The sequence below is a fragment of the Manacus candei genome, unplaced genomic scaffold, assembly GCF_025592945.1.
Source record: "Manacus candei isolate 608988 ecotype Guabito, Panama unplaced genomic scaffold, ASM2559294v1 h1tg000049l, whole genome shotgun sequence".
Classification (NCBI taxonomy): domain Eukaryota; kingdom Metazoa; phylum Chordata; class Aves; order Passeriformes; family Pipridae; genus Manacus; species Manacus candei.
This window is the reverse complement of record NW_026138097.1, coordinates 15,688,692-15,693,982: the sequence shown is the minus strand read 5'-3', so window position 1 is coordinate 15,693,982 and position 5,291 is coordinate 15,688,692. Positions and strand designations below refer to the sequence as shown.

The following is a 5,291-nucleotide window of genomic DNA, read 5'->3' as shown; positions in this document are numbered from 1 at the left end:
TCTTCACCTCCCATGCAAATGACACCATTACCCAGCTCTTCAAGGGCTTGGCTAAGATCAGCAAATGAATGAAGTTGGCAGAAGCTAAATTGTTGTAAGAGCCTGGGCTGATGAAGATATAGGGAAGTATTTTACACTTTGATAATGTCCATTGCTGGCTTTAAAGACTAACTAAAGATTTAATGTTCATCTGAACTCTATCATCCCAAAAACCCCAATAATGGTTGCTGTAAAAGCCTCAATCCTTCAGCACTATTTCCAGTCAGATAACCTGAAAGATTAGACTTGGCCCTAATGCTTGATTTCTACAACCTAGTGGGTTTAAGAATGACAACCCATACAAGAATGCATCAGGCCATTTATTGAGCAGCACAAGACCACCAAACAAGCTTAAGCTCTGTTCTTTGCTCTGTTAACTACTCAGTCCCAGCTTAAATTCAAGACTTTGCCTTTATTTTTAAAGCCTTTATGACCTTAGCAAAAATTGATTTAAGGGCATCCACATTTCTGAGATATGACACTGTTGAAACCTGACAGTTTTGTTGCTCTGTAACAAAATAAATAGCTACTTTGCAGGGTGTGTGCACCAGGGATAGAGATTCCCTACTGCCTAGTACATAACTATGGCCTCTTGATCACCTGCAAACGACAACCATACATCTTGAAAGTGCAGAAAAGAGAAGCTCCAGCTTTTCAACCCCGCCTTCCCATCTTTATTCCAAAACCATCAGCTTGAACAAATAGTCCATGACTGACAGACAGGATGAAGTCTGATTTCCAAGGGCACGCTCCAGTGGGAGCTCTCTGGTGCCTGATAAAAGGTGAGCTGAGCTGGTAGCACGTTGACGCTTCTAGCACAAACAGGCTCTCTCACGTACCCATCTGCCTCTCTCTTTCAACCTCACAGGAACTTCACTTTCAGATCTGTATTCTTTTGCCAACAGGCTCAAACATTTGGGGAGGTGGGGAGGGAGGGTACATGGAATCACATACACACACAGCATGAATTCAGAGGCATTGTTTTACTAGGAAAGAGTTATTGGCAAAAGTGCCCTATGTAAAAAATAGGAGAGGAAATGAGAGAGAGGAATGTCAAAGATGCCCTGTGTTCATTTTCATGAGCTCATAAAGTAATTGGAGGCAGACAGATAAAGGTATACAGGAACATCTGAGGAGTCATTGCTTTCCAACACACCAGTAACAGCCAGGGACTCAGAACCTGGAGAGAATCAGACAAACATTTTTAAATGACAAATGAGTCACTAATGATAATCAGATCTAAAAGAAATTTATTTCCTCCTAAAACAAACCCAAAAGCTGCTTTTCAATTATGTGAGATCAAAACAAGACAAAAAGTCCAGAAGATACCATTGCAATACACCTGAATCTATGTCCCTAACTCGCTGCTACAGAGGGAGGGGATCTTAAGATTGCATTTCTATGTCACTTTTTCATTTCCTGACCACTGCTGGGTTGCAATACATCTAACTACATTTAAATTGCCTACCAAGCAAAGTAAAACAGAGGTACCTCAACAGGGGAACCAACCGGACACGTATCTATAAAATATTCGGTATGAATGCTCTGACAATGCAGAATTCTCATGAGGTATCTAGCATTCCATCAATCCCCCTGGATTTGCTGGTTTTGCCTGGAAGGAAAAACGTGCATGTATGAACAGGGGTGTCTGTTCAGAGACACTAAAACAGGTTTATAATACACCATGCTGTTTTCTTCAGCACAAAAATAAGCCCTAAAGAATGCATGTCAGGTAATTTTTTCTGAGAAAAACTGGCAATAACTGAGCATTTCAAATGCCAGTCAGACAACTTTTCAAATGGTTAAAAGGTGCATGAAGGTTGAAAAGCTCAGAAGTCTTGCCAAGGTTGATAAGACTTTGTAGAATTTGTTAAACTAAAGTTTCCATTAAATTTTCACCACAACCATGCAACTTGACATCTGCCTAAATTTGTGCAGACCTTTGTGATAATCTGACAACAAGTAAATAATCAGAAGAGAAACTTAGAATCACTGAAGAGGCCCACTCAAAGACTATGCCTTGATGAGGTTGTATCTTGTCAGGCTTTTCTAGCTCTTGATTCCAGCAGCAACACTTGGGTTGGCACACTGTGTCAGAGAGCTAGTATTTTTGAATTACAGCTGAGAAGCAAAAATTAGAAACAAAAATTATGCTGGTTTAAATTTTTCATAAGGCAGCTAGCATCATCATAAAAGTGCCCAAATTTTACTGCAAACCAACCTCCTCCTCATTCTCTCCCAAAACTCTTATCTTCTTGTCTTTAACTGACAATTCAGAAAACAGTCAGAGTGTTGCTTCTTTCTGCCTTGTATCCTCTGCCACGCTTTGCACATGTGCTTATCCAGTAACAGCCATCACTAGTGAAATGGGATTACGTTCCACTGGTTAAGCGCATGAGCACAGCCCTGGGTGGGGCTGTTGGAGGATCAGCTTTTAATAAGGTGTCCAATTTATAATCTAGCAGCGTGAAGAGCAACTGGCTCTCAAGAATGAATAGCTCCTCTGTGTTACCATCTCCTGAGGCTGGATGCCGAGCCAGATCGCCTCATCCTTTCTTCTCTCTCTCTCTCTCTTTCAGATGCTGTTACTATGCTCACTAACTTTTTGGTGTTTCCCAGACTGGAGATATAACGAGGAAGGAAGACAAGAAGTATCCACCCGTGTCTGGTCACACACTGTTTGAACAAACCCTCTGCTAGCTAAATAGGATATAAACCCTTCGTATTTACTTATTACAAGAAGGTTGCGTCTCAGCCTAGGATCCCGCTCTCAGGGACAACCTTTGTGCCAAGAGACGCCTTTAAAAGGGATGTTCTGCGCAACAGCCCCCGATCCGCGGGACTCCAGGCACCGCACGCAGCGTGCAGCCGAGGGGAGCAGAGAGGCGTGACGCCCAGGCTGATGCTCTCCCCGTTTTTGCCCCAAACCTGCCCGCTGCAGCGGTGCCCGGCGGGGCGGGGCGGGGCGGGCGCGGGCGGCGGGCGCGGCCCCGCCCCCGCGGCGGCGCGCACGGCGCAGCGCCCTCTGGCGGCGCGCAGGGGCCGCGCGGGGCAGCACCTGCCGGGGCGGCCCGCGGGGACCCCGAGGTTGCGGCCGTGGGTACCCTGAGCCGGGTCTTAACGTGGCGTCGTTCCCTTGCCGTGCGGGTCGGGAGGGGCCCGACCTTCTGCTGCAAAAAGACCCCGCAGGGAGGCGGTTGGCACACCGGTTCTGCAAAGGCTGGTGGTGGCACAGTCAAGCATCTCCCTCTCTCTCTCTTCTCCAAAGCGGTTCTCTGGCCAAGGATCCACCCTGCCGCACGAGGCTTGTCACTGAGCCTCCCATACCTCCAGGAGACACAGTATTTCCTTTCCATGGCGATGATCTAATCCAGCCTCTCACAAAGCACACATCTGCAGCGTGCTGTGTTCACAGGAAGGACTGCTCAGGAACAACTGCTCCTTGGTACCTACCGACCTCCTTTTATTCTGTCTCTGAGCTGGCACTGCATGGTGTAGAATGACTCTTTCCTGCCTGCAGCACTTAAACAAAAAAAACCCTTCAAATACTTTCTGAAAGTACCACCTGAAAACTTTCCATCATTCCGTGCCTTCCCCCCTTGCCAAAGTGAAGTGAAAGGTGATACCACCAGCCAGTCAATCAATCTCTGTCAGGGGCATCTGGCTCCCGTAGGCTTTTTTATAGTAGGAGTCTGTTTCTAGGACCATTGGCTCTTCTGCAGCGGGATGCTGTTTTCCGGATCTGATTTAAGCTGAACTCCAAAAGACCACAGAGAAAGAAGAAGCAGGGAGTGTGCACTCAACTTCCCGGAAAAGACACCCAAGCTGTTCTTATAGCCTTCTGCAACCTCACTCCATCCTCCCCAGCTTTCCAGCAATTGCCAGCACTATGGGCTCAGAGGGCATGGGAAGCGGCCTGCAGCTGGCCCAGGGAGCCTGCCTGGTTTGAGCAGTGTTTTCAATTAATAGCCTGCTCAGCAGCCACACTATGGTCTGAGAGAAATGCTAAGCGTTACTAGCAGTTTCTTGGTCCAAAATGTTTGGGAGAGCCACTGTTCTGTCCTCAACCTCACAGGGTCTTTGCATCCGGGAGGGATGCCTGGGATGGAGAACACAAAAGGACAAGCTGGACTGGAGTACCCATTATGCCATTGAAAAAAAATGAAAATAAGATGTCAACAACTTCTATGAGCCTAATTGTTTCTTCTCAAACAGATTGTTAGCTTATGTGAATCAGGGTAGCTCTACTAAGTAAACCAAAGAATGGAAGGGGGAGGGGGGATAGTCTTGGTATCAGAAAGGCACAATATGGGTCTTAATCCACATTGATTGCTGGCTACCGAGTAACATTAACTTATTGCCACAACCCTTCCCACCACCAACAGATAGTGGCACTAAGAGAGATGAAGAGACACAGAGTGGCAAATAGTGAGACTGCATAGTTTCTGCAAACACCACCATGCAAGGCCACCTGAAGGACTGGACCTTCACTCCCTCTCTCTGCAACTCCTGCTCTTGCCCTGCTGCTCAACTCTACCATTAAACCAAAACACAGAAAACTTAGCTGATTAAAAACCAGAAATGGTTATTTTCTGAGCCAGATTGCTTTCCTGATCTGTTCCACGCTACAGTCACATGTACTCTGGACCAGGTGTAAAGAAATAAAATACAAGTGGTTCTTTCAGCATCAGTGCCAGCTTGAAGAGTTCATCAAAGTGCAGCCTGGTGAAACACTGGGAAATCCCACAGAAAGCAAAAGAGGGGAAGCTGTACTTTAATTTGTGCAAAACACAGACAAAGATCAGGCAGTGAGTGAGTGATGCAAATGCGCCTAGTCAGATTTCTCCACTGGACCTTCAAGAGAAAAAGAGGTAAAACATCAAGCACAAAGGGCATCCTGACTTCTCCAAACACAAAATCAGGACAAGCTAAATCCTGTCCAATTGCACAACATTAAAGAGTGATTCTGTGCTCTTACCTTCTGCTAAAGGAACAGCAATGTTCTGACCTGCAGTGATTTATGTGTAGCAAATTAATGCCATAAACAAGTGAGAGGAACCAAAATCTCATGCCCTAATCCTTCAAAGCAAAACCAAATTCTTTATGGGCAGCACGATTGCTGATAAAGGAGGTAATGTTTATCCTTATTTGAATCCAATAAAAACATCCAAACAAGAGAAACAATGCTCAAAGAGCTCTTCTCGGTTACATGTGCAAATAATGTTTTTAAAAAAATAATAATTACTTCACAT

General features: G+C 45.6%; 1 long non-coding RNA gene across 1 annotated transcript; it reads right to left on the bottom strand.

Moving 5' to 3' along the window:
- Positions 1-528: 528 nt before the first annotated feature.
- On the bottom strand, positions 529-4,157 carry LOC127476324 (uncharacterized). The gene is made up of 3 exons (XR_007906557.1): positions 3,367-4,157; positions 1,531-1,651; positions 529-1,219 (listed from the first exon to the last, which is right to left on the bottom strand). It is a non-coding gene; the product is annotated as an uncharacterized LOC127476324 (long non-coding RNA).
- Between the last annotated feature and the right edge of the window lie 1,134 nt (positions 4,158-5,291).